This window comes from Boleophthalmus pectinirostris, unplaced genomic scaffold (genome assembly GCF_026225935.1).
Source record: "Boleophthalmus pectinirostris isolate CB_2022bp ecotype Guang Dong unplaced genomic scaffold, ASM2622593v1 HiC_scaffold_12, whole genome shotgun sequence".
NCBI classification, from domain to species: Eukaryota; Metazoa; Chordata; class Actinopteri; order Gobiiformes; family Gobiidae; genus Boleophthalmus; species Boleophthalmus pectinirostris.
In genome coordinates, this window is record NW_026571018.1 from 16483934 (window position 1) to 16507313 (window position 23380).

The 23380-nt window shown below is 37.9% G+C and overlaps 1 protein-coding gene and 1 pseudogene across 1 annotated transcript in view; one reads left to right on the top strand and one right to left on the bottom strand.

Annotated features, from left to right (window-relative positions):
* The window catches only part of LOC110169086 (junctional adhesion molecule 3B-like), a 52640-nt gene that overhangs the window by 11482 nt on the left and 17778 nt on the right, over nt 1-23380 (top strand). The gene's annotated exons all lie outside the window — the stretch shown is intronic.
* LOC129407553 (5S ribosomal RNA) lies at nt 5425-5542 on the bottom strand (annotated as a pseudogene).

A 23380-nucleotide genomic window follows, 5' to 3' on the forward strand; every position in this document is an offset into this window, starting at 1 on the left:
TGTGGCAAAAACATGGGTTTCAGGACACATCCACTACTACAACCACTACTATTTACTACTATATACTACCACTACTACTACCATTACTACTACTGCTAGTCAGAACATTTAACTCTGTATGAAGCCCTCCTGCAGCCTTAGGTTCTCAAGCGGGTCTGTTCCAAAGTCCAGGCTCCAGACCAAAGGTGATGGAGCCTTTTCAGTCCAGGCTCCTTGGCTTTGGAAAAACCTGTCTGAGGAAATAAGGCTCACACCAGCAGTATCATCTTTTAAATCACTTCTTAAAACCCATTTTTATCAGTTGGTCTTCCTTTACCTAGTTTTAGCTTGATTTTATTCCTCCTTTATTTATTATATTTAATTGAACTGATTGCATCATTGTCTGTTTTGTCTGTTTTTGTATGCTATTTTTATGCTTTTTGTGTTATTCATAGTTATACTTTGTCAACCTTGTTTTTAAAAGTGCTTTATAAACAAAGATTTATTAGTAGTAATATTACTACCTACTCAACCTTTCATAATAACAAATATGAAAACAAAAGAGGTATCTATCCAGGGACTGCATTTTTGGCATGTTACATAATCAAAGTAATTAAAATGAGGCAGTTTATTTTCATCATGCTCGGAAAAAGCTTTGGTGAAAATTGCATTCCTAATTAGGATTAAGGAAGGGGTCGGGCACGGCTGGACTAGAATGTGAGGCATGTTTGCAGCAAGCGCCGTCGATGCCATCTGTGCCCAGTGCGGTGAGGGGCTAATTCTGTCTGCGAGTGTGGCGTGATTTAACACAGATTTTTGTGGGAGCTGCTCCGATTTAAACATGGAATGCAACAGGGTCTGTGCACAGTAGCATGCTAGCTAGCTCACTGCGGCACAATGATAATAGTCACTTTTAAAATCGTAAAACAGAAAACGAACAACCCATTAAACTTGTAATTAATTAAAATGAGGTGTACCCAATTATTTCTACATGTAAAATACTTGAGTTTGCGGTGTTGTATTAAAGAGAAGTCTAATTTTATGATATTTTCTGATAGTTGTTGTAATGTTTACGCATCCAAAACATTTCTGGAGTTTTGTTTTGTTTCTTTCACACATGTTTAACACATAAACCCTGCATATTTAAGATTATCAAGTTATTTCCGCTGTGTTTTTAAACTCCGTACATCTTCACTAGGTTCATTTAGATGATTTTGCCATCTCTATTGAGCAAAAGCTAAAACATAGTGGTTAACTTCATGACATCACGAGGTGGAACAGAGCATTTTGAGCTCTGGGGGGTTACGCAAACATGTGTGATTGAAACAAAACACGACTCCAGATATGTTTTGAGGAGGTAACAACATTGTAAGATGGCTTAAAACTCATAAGAGTGTATTTTATTATTATTTGTATTCATTCTAGCTATTAATTAGCATTAGCATTAGCATTAGCATTAGCATTAACACTGAGACACAAACATATTTCTCTCTAAATGCAGAAGATTCCCACGCTGAAGTATTCATAGTATTTATTTCGTTTTTTAACATGTTGTCTGTGACTCCTGGTCCACTGTTTTATCTTTAAATATTGATTCATTTTAGCACGACTCGGCAAAAAACACAAAGAGATCATATTAGACAGGAAGTAGTGACGCTAATGGTGATGTCGCCTGGCGCTATTGTGCACAGAGCCTACACAAGCCCAAAAATTGGAGTGGCACGCCAAATTATCCAGCGCCCCCTTCCGTTAGATCTCCTTTAAGCCCACGCCACGCACAGAGCACCCCGATTCATGTGGACAAGCAACATGTGTGCTGTGTCAGATTGTTCGCATAACAGAGATACTGTGCCCGAGGAGGCCGCACAGCTCCGCCTTTTGGCCTTATGCTTCGATCTGTTTTGACAGCGACTTCTAAATGTCTCTCCGCGGAGCCTGACCTCGACCAGGGAATGAGCAGCCAATTATTCCAAGCTCAAGACTGGTCACATGTTTTTCTACGAGCGGGGCCAGCCACCACTCCTCGCTGCTTACCTGGGAACGCTCTCATTAGCAGAGTGAAGGGAGGGTGCTGCTGACAGGACACTATAAATAGCGTTAGGCTGTTTGAATGCCAATTGTGAGATCACCCCGGTATAAGATGTTACCTGTGATTTCACGTGTCATCAGAGAGTTCTAATGGGGTATTAGTTGAGATTACACAACTCACTCTAAAGCTGCACATACATTTATATAGCTATGTCTTATTTCACACCTGTCTCTTTTGGTACTTATTTAGAATTTATCATTACCATTTTTATTTTTGACTCTGTTATTATATTAATTGTGATGTGTGAGCTACTGTGTCCAAATAATTTCCCTTGTGGATCAATAATGTTTGTCTAAGTCCAAAATAATGAAGGTTAAAGCTCGGGTACCTAATTTTCAAATAGTGAAGAAGTATTTATCTGTTCCTAGCGAGACCTAAAATATTCTGAAGCTGGATATATTACTAGGATTACCGGCTCCAACGTCCCCTTGTCTTGAAAGTCCCAGCTCGAGCGTTCCATTCTTTAAGCGGGAACGTCCCCCTCCTTCCTGCTGTGCCTGGTAGAGGGGGGCCTTGTTTATGTCATTTAACCGATCTTCCCAAAGCGGCAAACATTTTTTCAGTAGGTAATATTAATATAATTCTCATTTGCTCATTTTTACATGTTTATTTATTTATTTTTTTTATATATGAACAAATGTGTTGAGATTCCATGTGTAACTTGTGTGTGTACAATATACATAATGAAGTTTTTTTGTTTTTTTTTTTTACTTATTTATGTGTATATGACTAAAGGGTGCGATTCAGGGGGGGGGTCCCATTATGACAGAGAAATACTGAGATAAATTATCATATTGAAACTACTTTACGCTACTGACACAAAGCAGGATAATCCCTGTAAACCAATATTTAAATATATTGTATCATTAAAAGTGCATTGTGTAACTTTTCTGGTGGAGGGCCTGTCAAATGCTTTTCTCCATGGTGATGATGATTATCTGGAATGTTACCACAGACCAGACCAAGTTACAGTCAGATTTGTGGAGAGGCAACCCTGCTCACAGTCAGAATGCCGGTTTTTATAGTTTAAAAAAATCACCAGTAATTGAATAAATGTAAGGAAGAGCTGTTTAATGTCATACTGTGGAACCTTCAAAGCAGAGCAATGACATCTCCATAGAAAACAGAAGGTGATGAACCCTCCACCAGAAAAGTTACACAATGCATCTTTTAAAAGTCTTATCTGCTAGAAGTAAATAACAGAACGAATGAATGGCCATAAAAATGATTTATTCTGCCCTCCTAAAGTCATATAGCGAGCCATATCCTGTTTTCTTGAATCCAAAGGGTGCCAATTAACCAATCAGAGACACATTGGTTTGTTCACGCTAAAAACAAACATGGCTGCTCAAAGGATTCAGAAACAGCACCATTTTTTGCAGACTCAACAATTAAAACACTAAACTCTTATTTACCTCAAGTAAAAGAAGTTAGATATTTTGTTTTCAAGATTATGAGAATTTTGGAGAGGTGATGTTTTTCGCATTTGAGAGACACATGATAGAAATTAGAAGCTGCGGGTGGATTGTCTCAAGTTTGGACAGAAAATTTTCACCCTCTATTGGTCCGTGTACCAGGCATTCTTTTGAATTTCAATGAAGAACAAAAAACAAGAAAATTTAACAGTTTATTTCATTATTCCATTTTAGTGTCAGACAAAAAAACTAATTTCAACCTCTATTTCTAACATTTAATTTAAAGTTTATTTCAAATCACACCAGTCAAAAAACAGTCACCATGCCTATTTCAATTTTGTTATTTTATTCACTCTGGTTTATTTTTGCCTTGGAAGTTCTGCTGTAGAAGGACTAAACTGAAAAATCATAGCAATTTTGTGGACTAACAAGTTCTCTTCTCTTTATAGCGACAGCTTTACTTTTGCATCTTAGAAAGTCATTGTTGAACTCCAACCAGTTCTTCCAGGGCAAAGAAACCAGAGGGAATAAAATATCAACATTAAAATAGGCACCGAGATTAAATATTAGAATAGAGGTCGAAGTGTGTTTTTGTGTAATAATGAAATAAACTGTGTTCCCATTTTATTGTTTTTCCTTCTTAATTGAAATTTAAAAGAACAAATGGTACCTCTATTGTCCGGTTCCAGTGCCTTTTGGATTTGATCAGGATGCAGAAGGGACTGGCTGGTCAAGCAACTAGATAGACGGGGCATGGCCTGTCAGTGATCAGTGTTAGAAGCCAAGTGATCTCATTTGCAGGGGTCCTCCTTAGTCTCTGCTTCCACACGTCTCATCCTCTTACGGTTAAGGTTACTTTACAGCCTGCTTATCCCTACGTCCAATGTGAGCAGTATTTTGAAGTGACCAACTGCACTGACGGACGTGCCTATCATGTCTATCACAGTCCTGCAAATACTCTGAATAACTGCCCTTTTAAAAATATTGATACAAATACTAAGTTAGCAGTTAAAGCGGAGGAGGAGGTGCCATGTTTCAGCAGTCAGGGCGATACTTGGATTACCTCGCCTCTCAAATATAACTCTGTGGCATGCAGTTTATGGCAGATCTAATTACTGTATCTTTCAATGCAATTCCATGTTAATACGATATAATAAAGGTGAATTATGTCACTTTTCTCATAGAGGGCCCACCACCTGTTTGTCTCCATGGACATGTTATTACTTTTGCTATAATATTACAAAATATGGTATTAAATTGGTATTAAATTTGTATATTTTTGCATTTATTCAATTATAAATGAGTTTATTGCTCAAAAATACTTATAAACACACGCATTCTTTCTGAGAGTGGTTTCCCCCATCCGCAGATCTGACATGTAACTTGGTCTGGCGATGCTCCCTGTTTGTCTCATAGACTGTATATATAAATTGATTGGTTCCAAATAGGAAGTAAGCGTGGGGGCGCTTTGGGCTCCATCAACTCTGGCTCCATTTGACTTTATCTTAAAAATTTTATCCCTGTGAAAAAATAAATGTCTGTAAGTGCTGCAGTGAGCCTCATAATTTTGGTCTCAAAATGTTAATATTAACCTGGGCTACATGTTTTATTTCGCTGGTTGGTCCGTAAATGAGTAAATAATTCAGCACCAAATTCAATCCTAACTGCAAGCACTGTGAGCTTCATTTGACTGGAACTGAGCACTATGTTAATAATAATAATAATGTATTAGTTTAATATAACGTTTTTCTGGGCATTCAGAGACGTTTTACAGAACATTATTCATTTACTTCACACTCAGTGGTGAAGATAAACTAATACTGTGGCCCAGCTGCCCTGGGATAGATTGGCAGAAGTGAAGCTATCAATCTGCACCATCATACTAGGCAATGTGGGTGAAGTGTTTTGCCTAAGGACACAACAGTTTATGTGACTGGCGCCCCACGATGGCACCTGAATTTCCAAGTAGTCTCCCATCCAAGTACTAACCAGGCCCGGTCCTACTTAGCTTCTGAGATCTGACAGGATCAGGCTTTGACAAGTTGGTATGGCCACAATGGATGACGTTACACTTCCTTAGTCCACTTCTTTATACAGTCCATGAATATGTTAAATGCCATACTTTGGAACATTCCAGGCAAAGCATGAGTCGGCTTCACTAGAAAAACTGCATAGTGTTCATTTAAAATCTCTCTTCTCTTCTATAATACGCATTGACCATTGTTCTGTTGTATTAGCCAGTCATTCATTCCTATGGCCCCAAACTGTGTCACCAAAACAAAGGTCTCCAGTGGAATGTGTGTCTGTTGGAAGCATGTGAAGAGACACTGTGACCCAAACAAGGGCACTATTTTTATACACCAGCGAGCATCTGATTGTCTGAGAGCCAAGATGCTTCACATGACTTAATGAATGACTAATGCGATCATTTAGGAGCTTCTGTTGAATATCATAAACTGTTAAGAGTCTGGTTGGACAATTTTATGGAAGCTATATGGCAACATCATATGAGTCATAAATACCCTGGAAGAACTGGGTAATACATATAATGACGTAATATGTCGCCCACAACATGATTTAAAAAGCCTGTATTATGCTATTTTCTGATCTGTTATAATGTTTCCTCATCACAAACATATCTGGAGTTTTATTTTTGTTTAACTCAGGCATGTTTAACACACAAACCCTGCATATTTAGGCTGAGTTCTTCTCAAAAAACACTTTTGAAATGTCATGTGGTAATACGGGAAGTTCTCCACTGTTTTTAAACTCCATACACCTTCACTAAAATCATTTTGATAATTTCAGCCCTGAAATTAGGCAAAAGGTAGCTGTTAACTTGACTAACTTGACTACCACTACATGACATCACAAGGTAGAACAGAGTATTTTGACTGGGTGACCAGATGTCCCTATTTACCCGGGAGAGTCCCAGTTTTGAGCCATGTCCCCTGTCCCAGCAGATTTATACAAAACCAGTGATTTGTCCCAGTTTTATACAGAAATATCTCTAGTGTCCCTATTTTTGACCAATTTGATCCCTGCCAACAGTAAAGAGAGGAATACCGGCTCGAGTGTCCCCCTGGCTTGAAAGTCCCAGCTCGAGTGTCCCATGCTCTCAGCAGGAACGTACCCCGCCTCCCTCTGGGCGCACCCTTCTCTTGGGCAGAACATGAGAAATTCAGCATTCTCTATCTTGATAAAATGAAATCTGAATGTAGCAAGACCAAATGTCAGGCCTCGTTTATGCCATCTTACCGATCTTCCTGAAGTGGCACACATTTTTTTCAATATTATCCTCATTTGCGCGCAGAAGTTTACTCAGAAATCATATTTTTTAAAAAATGTTCTTGTTCCCCATGTCCTATAGCATCTGTCACTGTTGATTTGGGAAGAAGTATTAATTATTTTCTTCCTGCTTGACATGAACATAATCAACTCATGTCAGGTGTCATATCATGCAAGAGGGAATAAAACCAGTGTGCTCATCCTTCCCAAATCACAATACTTGCTTATGCTCAACATGAACAAACGTGTTGAGATATATTGTGACTTGCATGTGTAATGAATACAATAGATATATAATGAAATTAATTAATTTATATGTGTATAGATGAACTAACTTAGTTTCATAAAGGGTACAATGCAGGGGGACCTTCCAGCCAGAGGGACTTTCCAGCTGATTTCTAAGGAGAGTCATAAACTGTCATTTGTTTTCAGTAAAATACAAAAAAGCTGCTTAAAAATGACCAAAACAGAAAGAAAATGTGACTATACTGGCTTATATTAGTGCAGAGTGCATTACAATTTTCCATAATTATGCACTCATTTCACAATTGTATTATTTACCAACCAACCCAAACACTCAAACATGTGTGAATGAAACAAAACACAACTCCGGATATGTTTTTGATGACGTAACAAGATTATAACACATCTTAAAGCTCACAAGAATCGATTTTGTGTAATATAAGACCTTTAACTAAGCCTTTCTGGAATAGTTTGCTTTACCATTTGCTTTAAGGAAGACTCCATTACATGAAATTTATCTTTTAACCTCTTCTCTTATCAAAAACAGAACTATTGTTAGGCGTAGTCTTGAGTAGAGGGGCGCATATTGAAAGTGATATGTGAGTATTTTTAGACATGCCGATTTTCTAAACAGACTTTTCCTTGATGTGAAGTGACGGTTGGCTTTAAGAACTAGGGTCACGAGCAAGTGGGCATCCCGGCACATGAGGTGTACCAGCGAAAGTTCTCCGTTTCGTACCAGTGTGAGTCGGCTGTGCTTAGCTTGAGGTTAAAGTTAGCATAGGGTTAGATGCAGATGCTAACATAGACTCGGAGTGACAGGTTCCCAGGCGTTCAGTGACACCATCCGCCCCTCTCTGCTCCTCTCGCCGCATCGGGCCCATGGTGTTTGACCCCAGCAAGATAACAGGGCGCACAAGAGGTGAGGCCCTGGTCTAGTCCTAGTTTAATCCTGGTTTAGTACTGGTTTAAATCTGGTTTAGTCCTGGTTTAGTTCCGGTTTAAATCTGGTTTAGTCCTGTTTTTGTCCTGGTTTAGTTCTGGTTTAAGTCTGGTTTAATCCTAGTCTAGTTCTGGTTTAAATCTGGTTTAGTCCTGGTTTAGTCCTGGCATAGTTCTGGTTTAAATCTGGTTGAATCCTGGCCTAGTTCTGGTTTAAGTCTGGTTTAGTCCTGGTTTTGTCCTGGCCTAGTTCTGGTTTAAGTCTGGTTTAATTCGGGTCGAGTTCTGGTTTAAGTCTGGTTTAGTCCTGGATTTGTCCTGGTTGAGATATGGTTCTGTTTGAATCCTGGTCAGTCCTGGTCTAGTCACCATTATAGGTTTTGTTTAGTACTGGTTTAGTCCTGGTCTAGTCCCAAAGTAGGTCTGTTAGGTTTAGTTCTGGTTTAATTCAGTTTTAATCCTGATCTAGTCCTGGTTTTATCTTGGTCTGGCCTAGTCCTGGTTTAATCCTGGTTTAGTCCTGGTTTAGTTCTGGTTTAGTGTTTATCTAGTCCCAGTCTAAATCTAGTATAGTGATGATTTAGTTCTGCTTTAATCCTGATGTAGTCCTGGTTTTATCCTGGTCTGGCCTAGTCCTACTTTAATCCTGGTTTAGTTCTGATCTAATCCCAATCTAGGTATGGTTTAGTCCTGGTTTAATTCTGCTTTAATCCTGATCTAGTTCTGGTTTTATTCTGGTTTGACCTAGTCCTTGTTTAATCCAGGTTATGTTCTGGTTTAGTACTGGTTTAGTCCTAGTTTAGTTCTGATCTGGTCCCAGTCTAGGTCTGGTTTAGTCCTGGTTTAGTGCTACTTTAATCCTGATCTAGTTCTAGTTTGGTCATGGTCATGGTCTAGTCCTGGTCTAGTCCTTGTCTAACCCTAATCTATACATGGTTTATCATGGTCTAGTCCCGGTCTAGCCCTGGTTTAGTCCTGGGCTTGTCCTGGTTTGTCCAGGTCTGGCGTAGTCTTGTTTAGTCCTGGTCTAGTCCTTGTCTAACCCTGGTCTATACCTGGTCTATTCCTGGTTTAGTCCTGGTCTAGTCCTTGTCTAACCCTGGTCTAGCCCTGGTCTGGTCTACATTCGGCCCGGAGCAGAGCCTCGCATGGGAAAGCAGAATAAATGAATGTTCAAGTGGGCCCCAGGGGCAGATCAGCCGCGTGTTTCAGTTCACCTGCAAAAGAGAGAGGCCTGTGTTTGGATCCAGAATACTGATGCCAGCGCTTCAGACACGACCAGTTTGTTTGGAAGATGTGGAGGAAATGCACAAAGATTTTATGCTGTTTTTAGGGAAACGTTGGCAGGATCAGGTTTTCAGATCCAGAGTTCAGCTGAAATCCTCATTGGACTTATCAACTGTTGTAATAATTAGACTATTTACTGATTGTTGATCCAGCCCAGAATGTCTCATAATGTTTGATTATTCTGGTTGATTGATTATGAAGTGTTTCTGCTTCTGAGGTTTCAGAATTAGTATTGGAACAGAAAATGCTTGCTTGGTCTAGGCTTGGTGTGAGAAATGGATCATTAAAATTCCTAAGACGCTATTTTAAGGTTGAAATAACTCAATTCCTCAAGTTTCTTAGAATTTTTGCAAGTGTTGAGTTTATTGTATTAATGTCTTGGTTTATTTGAGAGGGACATTGTGCATGAATGAGTAATGGATATTCTTTTATCTGTAATCACTGGACTACTGATCCTACGTAATTTTTCACTATTCTGGAAAATTGTGGGTTCAGATCTATAAATCAGTAATCTCTAACCTGTAGCTCTCCACCCCCTTCCAAGTAGCTCGCCAAGATTTTTGAATTACACGTATTGTGCTGAATAAGTAAAATTTGATTGATTAAATGTCTATTATCATTGTAAATGTGTAATTTTGATGCCTAACTTTGTAGACTAATAAATAGATAATGGTGTATGTTTTATAGAGATCTAACTGGACCCTATCTAAGGCTCGTCATGGATCTTATTTACTCAATTTCTTGTGATTGTGTTTCTAAAACTGGTAGAACTCTGGCATTTTTCTTTTGTAAAAGTAGGAAAAAGGTTGGAGATCCCTGCTATAAATATTCAGAATGCATCGATCCATCTTTTTCAATTCCAATACCGATACTGTGGCTTTAAATATCTACTGATACCCGATATTAACCGATACCAGTGGGCGGAGCGTTTTATTACATCCAATTAAAGGTCCAACCAGAATATTGGCTTAACTGATATCATGGAACCTGTGGAATCTGTTTCAGGTCATTTTTCAGTATTCAATACGAATACCAGTATCAGTATCGGTGCTTCCCTACTAAATATGAAATAATTTAAATCAAAATGAATGTTCTCATTAATCACTAATGATGTCACTTTACATTCATACAAGCTGCTTGTCAGAGAATACCCATATACAATAACGATAGCTCAAAGCTACTTAACCAGATCACATACAATTATCATTATTGCATCGTCTGTCATTCCAACTTAATTACACGCATTAGAATATATGGAAACTCTGAGGGCAACGTCAACATACAGCACATGGTAAAGCCTGACTTCAGTTCAAACCCTGCGGCCAATAGGTTTAATATAGCTGCATATTCTGAATACACCCAAAGTTTGTTGTTTCTACAGTAACAAACTTTTGTGGCTCCGTTTCTGAGCTGAGATGTGGTGACATTTTCTAAGCAGCTGAAAGAGCATGTGAGTCATTTATATTGCACTGTTCCTATTCTCTCAACCACTCACATTTTCACATTTTCAGAAGTGACGAGGACTTCTAACAGACTAACTAGGCAACAGCAAGAACAGAGAAATCATGTTTGCATTGTTTAAAGGTGCACTGCACAGCTTTTCTGATAGGGGGTCCATCACCTGCTTGTCTCCATGGAGATGTTTGCTTTGCTTAGAATGTTCCATGGTATGACTTTAAACACATTTATATAACATTTATTCATTATGGGTGTTTCTGTAGCGTCATTATAATCATCTCTCACAATACATATCTCCATACAGTGAGCTTTCGATTTGATACGATATATTTAAAATTGATTCTATGCGGTTCAATAAAAAAATATCATAGCTGTTACACTAAAAGTCTTTGTTAAACCACTTCTTGTGCAAAGTGAAAATGTCAAATGTGTTGCATAAACAAGTTTTCTTCTTCTAAACAAGAAACAGAACTGTAGCGCTGTAACAAAATTATTTAGTAAAATACATCAAAAAATACGCTTGGTGACATATCGATACAGTAGCCCACAATAGCAATACTGTATCATCACATTACACGATACGATATATTGATATATATAGAATTTTCCAGATTTTTAGGTTTTACTGGACAAATCCTTACAGTAAAGTCGAGCCCACCACAGTTTTTCACGTCATTTACAGATATAGTACACATTTCATTATAAATTATACTTTTTGTGAAACTCAAATACAATTTTGAGGTTAGAAAATAGTATGTTTCCATCCTTTTTACAGAGAAGCAAATCAATTAATATGTGTACCTTGGAAATTCAAAATTGTTGTTTATTTTTGTTATAATTTAGATCTATTAAAATGTGTTAATGACTGAAAATATATTATGTCTGCTTCACTTTGCCTCCAGATGCCTCCATTACAGAATATTGAACATTCTGGCAACAAGGAATTTTAAAGGGTCAATATAATCACAAAATTAGAAAAACAGCAGTGTAGGCCCAAAACAGTATTGTCACATGAGATCATAATAAGACTTTTGCCACCATCTCTCCCAGACTTACATGGGTGGCTTTCCCCAGACGATTGTGTGATGTATTCTCCTGTAAATAGCCCTGAGCTCACACACACAGGTGACGGTGGGCTTTGGGAGCGCGAAGGTGAAAGGTGAAGTTAAAAGCAGACTTGAGGAAAGGAAATGGGGACCACAGCTGCAACAAAAGCACCTGGGGTCACTGCCGGTTCAGCTCTAAAACACAATCTGTCATCACACTCAGCATTTTCATTTAAAGAGGTCAGTTTGGTCACTTTCACCCACAAAACAGGTCTGATGGTCTTACGTCTGTCATTATTATTATTGTATTGACTCATGGGGTTGTTGCGTTGCTCAAAATGTTCCACAGTAAGGCATTAAAAGTGCAAAATTGACACTTGTTTAGAATAAAGCGATATTAGATTGTTGTTATCTCCTCAAAAATATACCTGAAGTTGTGTTTTGTTTCATTCACACAGGTTTGAGCAATCATTTATTTGTCTGTCTACATCTCCAAAGCTCGAAATGGCATGTAGTGGTAGTTTTCAAGTTAACAAGTTAACAAGTTAACTTTTACCTTTTGTTCAGTGGAGACTGGCAAGTCCAAGGCTGAAATCATCCAACTTATTCTAGTGAAGGCATATGGAGGGTCTGTGTACCATTTCTTCTTTTGAATTTCAATTAAGAACAAAAAAAAAAAGATTTTAGTGTTAAAAAAAACAAAACAAAAAAAACAGATTTCGACCTCTATTTCCTATTCCTCTATTTTAAGTTAATTTCAAATAACACCAATCAAAAAACAATCTCGGTGCCTATTTTAATTTTGATATTTTATTCTCTCTGGTTTATATGCCGTGGAAGTTATGCTGCGTAGTGCACCGTGTGTGAATTCAGTGTCAGCCATCTATAATAAAAACTATTTTTATTTTAGTTCTATGGTGTCAACTGAACAAAGTTTATTGCTGCGACTTGTTTCTCATCATGGAGTTCAGCAATTACTTTCTAAGATGCAAAAGTAAATGCACTGCTGACACAAAATTGTTTTCCCATTTGATTGTTTTTCGTTCCTAATTGAAATCCAAAAGAACGAATGGTACACAGACCATGCAGTTTAAAAACATGGTGGAGCACTTCCTATATTACTACGTGGTATCACAAGGTGGAACAGTGTTTTCTGTTTGAGAGAAGAACTCAGCCTAAATATGCAGGGTTTGTGAGTTAAGCATGTGTGAATGAAACAAAACGCAACTCCAGGTATGTTTTTGATGAGCAAACATAGATTAGAAAATAGTGAAATATGTGCCCTTTAAACTTATCTATCTCCACTTAAAAAAGCAGGTGCCACCAGCCCAAGTTACAGGTCAGTTCTGTGGAGAAGTGACCCAGCTAAAGCGTAAGAACCACCGTAAGAAAGCAATCAGAGTATTCCATTATCTTCATCCCTTTATTTCAGCTTGAGGGTCCATATAAAAAACACACAACACGGACAGTTATAAAACACAACTGTACCAGTGTTTCCAAAGACATGACCAGCACCACACAGATATAAGTTTAATGTCATACTGTGGAACATTTCAGAAAAAAGCAAGACCCTTCACTAAAAAAGTTACAATGTGCCCCTTTAATGTTCAATAGAGTATTATAGAATATAGATAATAAAACAGATAATAGATTTTTTGTGTGTACTTTTTCTTAATACTAGTGGGGAACATTTGGTAACACTTTATTTTAGGGTAGGTTTAGGCTAAATGGTTAATTGGTCATTAATTAGTATTTATTCAGCCCTTATTAATGTTTAATTCCCCATACACTTATTCTGCTCTTAGTTAGACATTTACACTTTCCTATTAATATACTCCTTATTATTGCTTATTCATATACTAGGCTATTTTTGTATATTAATTATGATTTTAATAAGCTAGTGTTGTTAAGCACTAGTACCACAAGAAATGTAGTTTTTACTTATTTGCACTAAAAGCTTATTAGAACCCATACCATACCAACTTTATTTATAGCACTTTAAAAACTTTACAGTTGGCCAAAGTGCTGTACACAAACACAGAACAGACAATGACAATCGCAGTAGAAGAAAATACACAGTACAAACACAATACAACTGCTAAAAACATAGAAAACAGTAAGGTAGTCAATAACAAGAAATATACATGTTACTTGTTAAAAGCCAGTGAAAAAAGGTACGATTTTAGGTGTTATTTAAAAACAGGCACAGACTCGGCCTGTCTAATCTCTAATGGCAACTGGATCCACAGTTGAGGTAGAATAATAATTCATGTACAAAAATGACCTAGTGTCATATTAATAAGCAGTAATAAGGAGTGTATAAATAGGAAAGTGTTTGTAAATGTCTGACAAATAGCAGAATAAACTTATGGGGAATTAGACATGAATAAGGGCTGAATAGTGTACCCTAAAAGTGTTACCGAACATTTTATTTTTAAGTACTTCATCAAGTATTGAATATTTCTTCAGAATTAAATCACACTTGAACATTTGTTATTGCGACAAACCTGTGTAAATACGTCGGCAGTGACCGTCCGTGGGGTTTGGGGGTGCGGGGGTGACAAGGGAGCACCATGAAAGGCCATGAAACCATTGCAGTTACTATGGAAATGATGCCAGTATTGCTATGGGAACAGGAGCAGCGGTTTGTCTGGACAGGAGCAGTAATCGCCTCTCAGAAAGGAGCTTATGTTAATATGTGATGCTCTTATGAATTAATTTGTCAGGTTTTGTGTCCCCGCCGACATCAGAGACTTTTGTCAAATGGAAATTAGCGGTCTCTTTAGGCAGTGTAAGACATCACAGTGCTGAGACCTCTGTTACTCCTGCCTCCGGCCTCAAAACACTGAATGAATCTGGTCATTTTTCTCACTTATTTTAATCTAATACATGTAAACAAGTGTACATAACGCAGCTGTAAATTATGTTGGACTGAGTTATCATTAAACGCCCATATTACCCTATTTTCTGATTTATGTTATAATGTTGTTTCCTCATCACAAACATACCCCGAGTTAATTGTGTTTTGTTTCATTCACACATTTTTAACACACAAACTCTCCATATTTAGACTGAGTTCTTCTCTCAGCCTGAAAACACTTTGTTCCACCTTCTGATGTCATGTAATAATACAGGAAGTCCATTGTGTTTTAAACTCCATACACCTTCACTAGAATTATTTGGATAATTAGGCAATAATTTCAGCCTGGAATTACCCATCCCTACTGAACAAAATGTGGAAGGTAATGGTTAACTAAGTGGATAACTAAGGTGAAACAGAACATTTTGAGTGTTGGAGATGTAGACATAATAAAGGGTTACTCAAACATGTGTGAATGAAACAAAAAACAACTCCACTATGTTTTGATGAGGTAACAACATTATAACATGGCTTAAAGCTCACAACAAGAATCAATGTTGTGTAATACTGGACTTTTAATGGTTGTATTTTTACTGCAAGCACAAATACTCTGAGTTTTATATAGATTTACAAATGTAATTTATATCCATCTCAGACAGAGGAACTATTGTTACTGTGAAAGAAAACTAAACATGAATGTATAATAGGAATATTCAACTTAATTTTCTTGAGGGACAGATTTTTTGTAGGGCTCTGGGTCAAAAAAAAGTTCATGACTCATCACCACTTTTAACATTAAAGACATTTCCATCATTGCTTTGCCAAATTGCCAAACCAATACTGAATCAGACTTAAACTGTAGTCCATGTATTGAACTCAACCAGGACTAAATAAGAACTAGGCCAGAATTAAACCAGGTCTAAACCAGGACTTAACCAGAAAACAAGAGAAATGCGTTTCAGAAATGTTTAAATATTTGGGAGATGGGCTGCTGGATCAGATCATTTGAAGGGCCTCATTTGATCCGGGGCCTGCTGTATTTGACAACCTTCTGTGATTAACCAGACTAGGTGCTCTCTCTGGTTTGTACTGAGTAATATGTGCGGTCAAACATCTTAATCTCCCTCCTGCAGGTGCTTGCCAAGGCTGGACCTCAGTTTGTTTATTTCTTTAATTGGACCAAAAGACCTCGGAGCAAAATAGAAGAGAGTGAATAACATTACAGATGCAAATTAAAAGAACATTAATGCAGTGGCACAAGTGTTTATCTGAACAGTTATCCCGGGGTTATATCGTCGTGATAACATCTTTTTCTTGTCTTTTCATCTCAGAGCAGTCACAACTCTGGTAGAGGCACAGTTTACATTTTTTATTTCAACACAAACTCTTGAGTAAAGCTGGAGGCTCCTACATAACTTACGTGTATTGTGACCTTAAAGTGAAGCATTAAGTGTGCAGCTTGGGTTGAGAACATTAAGATTTACAGGCCTTAAAAGACCCTGAGAGCTGGGCCCCACAGGGACCTCTCACAGCCCCCAGGCCGCCTCTTATCACCACAGTGTGAGAGACAGCTGGCACCAGTGTGGTTATGTCTCCATCCTTCTCTCCACTACAGGCACTGCTGACTGGAGCTAAAACGGTGTCTGATCGTAATGTTGTGTTCAGTGTTGTGAGATCATCAAAACCATCTGCTTTGAACTTGCTGGCTTTTATTAAAGTGACTGACTGTGGATGATGTAAGCAACAATGTTTGCAATACTCTTGAAATATTAGAAGCAGCAAGAATCTGTGTATCATTCGTTCACTCGTTTTTCAAAACAAAACCAACAATAAGAAAATGAAAAAACAACTTCATTATTTGTCTCCAAAACCAAAATGAAAAAATGGATAACGATTTGTTTTTTCAGTTTTCAAATTTTGTGTTTAAATGAATAATGGAAAAAACGGATAAAGGCCATTTCCCGTTTCCATGACTTAAACTGCGATGCTGGACTGAACCAGGACTAAAACAGAACTAAACCAGGATGGTGCGCCCTCGTGATCAGGACTGAGACCGGGACCATACCAGGACCAGACCGCGACAGAGACTAGGACTGAGACCAGAACCAGACCAGAACTGAGACCAGGATCAAACCGGGACCAGACCAGGACTGAGACCAGGATTGAGACTGAGACCAGACTGGGACTGAGACCGGGACCAGACCAGGACTGAGACTGGTTTAGTCCTGGTTCAGTCAGTATGTGGCACAATATTCCGGCATCACAGTTTACACAGGAAACAGAAATTATCAATTTTTTTCATTTTGGTTTTGGAGACAAATAATGAAGAAAACTGTTGATTTTTCATTTTCTTATTTTTGGTTTTATTTTGAAAAACAAATGATACATGGATTAGCAAGGCTCTAGTCCTTTAGTTGTTTAGCCGGTTACATGACTGATAATGATTTAGTTGACCGTAAAATTTGTTGCAGACTAATTATTGTATTTAGATTATAAATTATACACAACCGCAGAAAAGAAAAGGTAGAGAGTGGATTATTTGAAGAGTTTGGAGATGAAGATTGGAGTGTTTAATCTGCCTTTTTCCTAATACTTTTCATAGTTTTTGCACGGACTCAGATGCAGTTGTCGTCTTGAGTCCAGATACGTGGTCAGATCATAGAGATTGTGTGAATTGTTTGGAAGCTTTTGCCACACCCTCTTTTTAATCAACTAATCTATATTCAGGACATGCCATTAGTCAACCAAGAATTACTACAGCCCTAATAAAAACTATTTGATCTTGTTGGATATGGTGAAGCGCTGACTCTTGCTTGTAATTTAGTCGTGTCCAGTTTAGCCTTGTACTGCGGCTGACCTGAGCACAGCATGTGAAATGTCTGTCTATTTTAAAAGCGAGACAAGCCGTACACAGAGACACGCCTGGGACCCACTTGACCATTTGATTACCGTTTCGACTGTATTGTTCCCCCGCCTCATTCACCTAAAGAGTATCTGAAGTAGGGTTGTCAAAAGTATCATTTTCATTTTGTGTATTTATTTATTTCGAGCAGATTAATGAACACAAGAAGTAAACGTGTATCTAGTATCTTTAATTGGAGCTCGAAAAGGAGGGGAATGAAGAAAATTGATTTAATCCCAGGTCTATCAAAAAACAGATACAAATCAACACTAACTAGGATCAAAACTAGATACTAAAAAAGTCACATTTACAGGACAGAAATGAACCTTCCCTGAGCTTTAGAATGATCTTGAGCTGTTTCAGAGCAAGTATAAGAGCACATAGACTGTACGATTATGGAAACGACCTGGACGACTGAGGGATTACAAAGATATAAGGTCACATGGTAATATAAAAGAAAGTATTATTACGTTGACTGACTTTGTATATTATCATTGTGGTTTCTGCATCAGTATTGAGTATCGAGTCTACTCTTTAGTACCGAAATCAAGTTTGAAATGTCCGTATCATGACAGCTCTCATTTGAAATCAGAATGGCAGCTATGTAGGCCGTGTTTTTCATGTAACATTAGCCCCACGCAGTCGATTCGCAGTAAGCAGCGTTCATATGTGCCCACGTGTGTTCGAATGCACATGCTCGTACAGACCCCCAGCAACGCCAACGGAGTCTCTGATACTTAGAACTGATAATGCAACTTCCCCCGCCCACATGAATGTCTAGTGTAGGCTCTGGTCATTTTAAACTGTTAAAAATATATCAATCACCGGAGGACGTGACCTTGCTGATGTCCGTTAATGTAATGTGGTCATGGGGGAGGGTCATTCCTGTTGAAGGCACTGGTGTTCCATGAAGAATTGTGTAAAGTGAAACTGAATAAATATGTTGATAATAAAAGCGTAAAGGTTCTATGTTATGCAAAATTGAGTCTCGTGAGCTTCAAGTCATGGTATAATGGTGTTAGACAGACTACTGTAATAATAAAGGGAAGCAAAACAGACTCCAAGTATGCTTTTGATGAGGCAACATTATAACATAAAAACTCACAATAGTCAAATTTGTGTAAAAAAAAAAAAAAAAAAAAAGAGGATGTTTCATTTCCTTTGGTGATGGTTCTCCGTTGTGCTGCAGTATAAAGCTCAGCCAATGCATTTACATAGCAACCGGTTGATAAGAAAAAGTCGGCATTTGCACTTTGATGTGAGGGGCGTGGGAATAGTCTCCACAGGCAGCACGTGAAGGCCCACCCAAGGGAGCAGCTCGCGGTTTCTTAATTGAACCTTTCTATTTATGATTTCGCCTCACCTCTTTGGATGTGCAGAGGAGGGAGCCAGCAAAACAGGAAATAAGCAGCTTCCCAGGAGGCCCAATAGAAAAGTAGGAGGGATTCATTACACAGAGCCAGGCATCAAGACACTTCCAGCTCCTGTGGGCCTTCTGTATTATTCAGCTGTGTAAAACCTGGGGGTATTACCAGGGCATTACACAGAGATTACACAGAGCACCCTGATGCCCAATGAGGGGGCGGAAAGGAGGAAAAAAAAGAAAACCGTGGATGTGGATTTGACTCGAGCTGGGCGATATGGGCAAAACGTAATCACATATTTTTCCTCTGATATTGATCGATCTTTATTTTCAATTTGAATGTATGTCTTATTTTTTAAAATTACTACTACGACTGCTCAATCTGTGCCATCTGCCCCTACGATCACCACTCCACTCATCTCCACTCCACATTCATTCTAGGCAAAGTAGGTGAAGTGACTTGCTAAAGGATACAGCAACATAACATAGTCCAAGAAGGAATCAATCTTCTGACCATTGGGTTGGGGAACTTCTGCTCTAACCACTGAGCCGTTGATTTCAAGAACATGAACAAAACAGATATATGTAACATTTATTTAAAGGTATAGTAGGAGGCAAGACTCACCTAGCCAGGATGACGCAACCTAGTCAGTCCAGTCAATTTCATTTCTCTCCAGCGACTAGGTTAGGAATTGGAATACATTAGACAGTTCGCAAAAATCACGGAAATGCGAGTCCGGGCACCAGCCAGCTATACATTCTGTGTTGGCAACAATTCCCGAGATCAAGGATTTACAGCCGGAGCAAAGAGAATGTTTGGTGAATTTTATCCACGGGAAAGACTTCGCCCTTCTTCCTACGGGATTTGGGAAAAGCTTAATATACCAGTTAGCCCCATTAGCGGCGGATTACATATGTCATGACCAAATAGCAGCGATTGGTTAAATTTAAAAAAGTACCTGCCTACCATAGAGAAAAATTAATTCAAACACTGCAAGGTCAGACGGTTTCCAAGAAGTGAAACTGGTTGATGAATCAGGCTAATAGTATGTAGCGTTCTGGAGGAGCCACGACTCACCTGCATGATTCTATGGAAATAAAAAACATATGAAAAACATATTTTGAAATGTTCTGCATTGAAAAAGATATGTTTTATGCTAAATTATGAAAAATTAGGGAGCAACATTTCCATAAAAAAAACAGGATGCATGTTTTTCAGGTTAATAAACACAACCACAAAAATCATGCTTTTATTTTTTGACTAAAGGGTTACATACTGTGGCTTTAAGCATAGAAAATGTATATGTTCTCCAAACAACATGCTTTTACTGACAAAGGATTGATTGTACATCCTTCAATATAAAAGAGCCAAGCTGATCACAGTCGTTCTCCATCATTATAAGTGACTGAATCGCAGTTAAAATTCTGTTAATCACACATTCCTATATTTGACCATTTTCTGGCTTCCTGTGTTGTTGTTTTTTTCATCCATTGAGTGAGAGACAAGAATGAAGTATAGGTCTAAAAGCACGAACTAGGTCAGTGAGCACCTGCACTGTTTAATGCTAATCATCGACATAACACGCTAGCATGTTTTCCTCAGCTGGGAGCCAAACACAACAACAGATGAATAGATTTGAGGAAAAAAAATACCTTAATAAGATACATCTGATTATATTTTGCAGCGTTGCAATACAAAAAGGTTTATGAAAACATGCTTTTGTACAAACCTCAATGACTTGATGCTCCCCACAGTGCTGTATTGAAGTCAAAATGATGATGTTATCTTAAATAGAAACATATTTAAGAGAATAACAGTGCCGTTCTTACCATTCTTTAGTTCCTTACTTTAAAAAAAATTTATTTGAGAGGCAACAAAAAATCAAAAGCAGTCATGAGGGTTAACGTGGCTAGTTGCTATGCTCATTTTCTGCCCATAAGAATTATATCTACAACAAAAAAACATTGCATTTTAAATACATCCATTAGAATTTAAAAAAAAAGGTCTCAAATGACAAACTAATATAAGAATAACGTGTATTTCAGAACATGTTTGTAAAAGTCTAAATTACAGTATTTAAAAGACTAAGATTATTTTATGATTTTGATCCTTATATTTATTATTATTTTGTTTGATGAGGACATTATTGCAGCCTTTGCGCTTTGTTAATTGCGTACATCCAAATCTGCCTGTATACATCACCAAAACTCAAAATGCTCTGTTCCAACTTGTGATGTCATGAAGAGTTTTCAGTTTTGATCCAGTTGCGACTAGTTTTGTACAGGCTATATATTTCCCAATAGTTGCTCTGACTATTTCACATTAATATTATGGCTGAACAAACAAGTGTGACAGACAGGATGAGCCTATATGACAAAGGGAAGGATGTGTCAGAGATGGAAACACCAGTCTCCTAACACCCACTCAGCATTTTCCCCCATTCATCAGATCTGCTGCTGACCTCAGGGTGCCCACCTGTCCCTCTCTTGGTCGTTCAGCACAGACATTTAGGCTCCTGTCCCTCGTTACACTTATTTATATAGATGTGCTTGTTTTTCAAGATTTTTGGGGGGTAGCTTTCAGACACCTTTTGCATTTTTAATCTCTCTTTGTGGTATAATATACAAAAAAACTTAAAAGCACATATGAGAGGTTAGACTACTTATATCACAAACAAATAATAAAAACAATCATTATATTCACTATTTACAAAAAATCTTGCTGTTCTTTTTTCAAATTATTTTTGTGAAATTTATCATTTTACCCATACAGGGTTCCCACTTTTTTTTCACTGACAAAATTTCTAAACTTTTTCATGACTTTTTCATGACCTAAAGTTAATTTTTCCATGACTTTACCCTACAAGTGTAGAACTGATCTTACTTTTAGGGATAAATATGAAATTTTAACCTTTCCACTCACCTTTTGGTATGGTATTATACTTTTTTAAAATCCAAAATACTGTCAATGCATTTATTGGCGTCTCTTTTAAACAAAAGGTGCACACATTCAGAAATAATCGTAACAGCCTAATGATAACTTAACACAACGCTGTAGTTACGTGAAAGAAAGACTAAAATTCCATGACTTTTCCAGGATTTCCATGACCGTGGGAACTCTGGACATAGAGATAATCCCATGACTGTTACCTAGGGAACCATAATCTTTAACAAAGTTCAAATCTAGGTATCATTTACACTATAGTTAGACTAATAATAAATGACAACATCTTAATTTTGCTAAAGAAATGTTTCACAATTGTTACAAAAATTATACAGAAGGTTGTCAAAAGCATATGGCATTAATACAATTATCTATGACCTTAAATTTCTGGAGTCCATTGACCCACATTTTGGCTTGGTTTTGGTTGTCACTGTACCAGCTGTTTAAGTTGTAGTTCTCCTCAATAGTGATGCAGCGTTAGTGTGATAGCTAACATCACCTCGCTATAAAATTTACGAGGGTATTGGATTTCTAATGAAGAGGGGAGTCCCATAAATCCTTTTCCTACGTGTTGCTTTGAGTCCTTTAAATCCTCATGGACATCTCCCTCTCTGTTTGCTGTTTACCATGTGAGAGTATTACGCAGATCAACTTTTTAGAGTGGGGGTTTCACAGCTGTTTCCATTTCCGACCTCTCAATCTTTTTACTCCTACGTCAAGCTCACTTAGTCAGCTAATCTGTGCTAATACGCCATGATTTAAGGAGGACGGAGATGCACAGAGCTAACTCCATTGACTCTCCCAGACCAAACATGAAAACACAGAACTGATTTCTGCATTAAAGGTGAACTCTGTAATAGGGATGTAACGATATCCAAATCTCTCGGTACAATATTATCATGATATTGTGATAGTGAGACTTCTGACGATAAGATGTAGCGGTATTTCGTTTTTTGTTACTCTCTAACTTTTTGGTTGGGGGTCCATCACATTCTTGTTCTTCATGTCATTGCTCTGCTCATAATGTTATACAATATAACATTAAACAGCTCAGCTTTACATTTATTCAATTACAGGTGGTTTTATTGCTCAAAAATACGTAGAAAACCAGGCATTCTGAAGAAAAGCATTTGATGGACCCTCCACCAGAAAAGTTGCACAATGCACCTTTAAAGTGTATATGACATGTTTTTCTATTTATTACTGGGTTTGGTAGAGTAGTAGGGTGATTCATCTGCCACTTTCACTTTGTGGAAACCGCCTGACCTCGCAGCATTAGAATTTGTTTGCTCAAAGGTAGGCGGGTACTTTTTTTATTTAAGCAGTCGCTGCTATTTGGTCATGATGTATGTAATGCACCACTAACAGGGTTAACTGGTATATTAAGCTTTTACCAAATCCCATATTAAGAAGGACAATAACTTGTTTCTCCTTGATAAAATTCACCAAACATTCTCTTTGTTCCGGCTTTAAATCCTCTGTCTCGGGAATCGTTGCCAACACAGAATGTATGGCTCTTCACTGATTGGCTGGTGCCCGAACTCGCACTTCCAGGGTTCTTGTA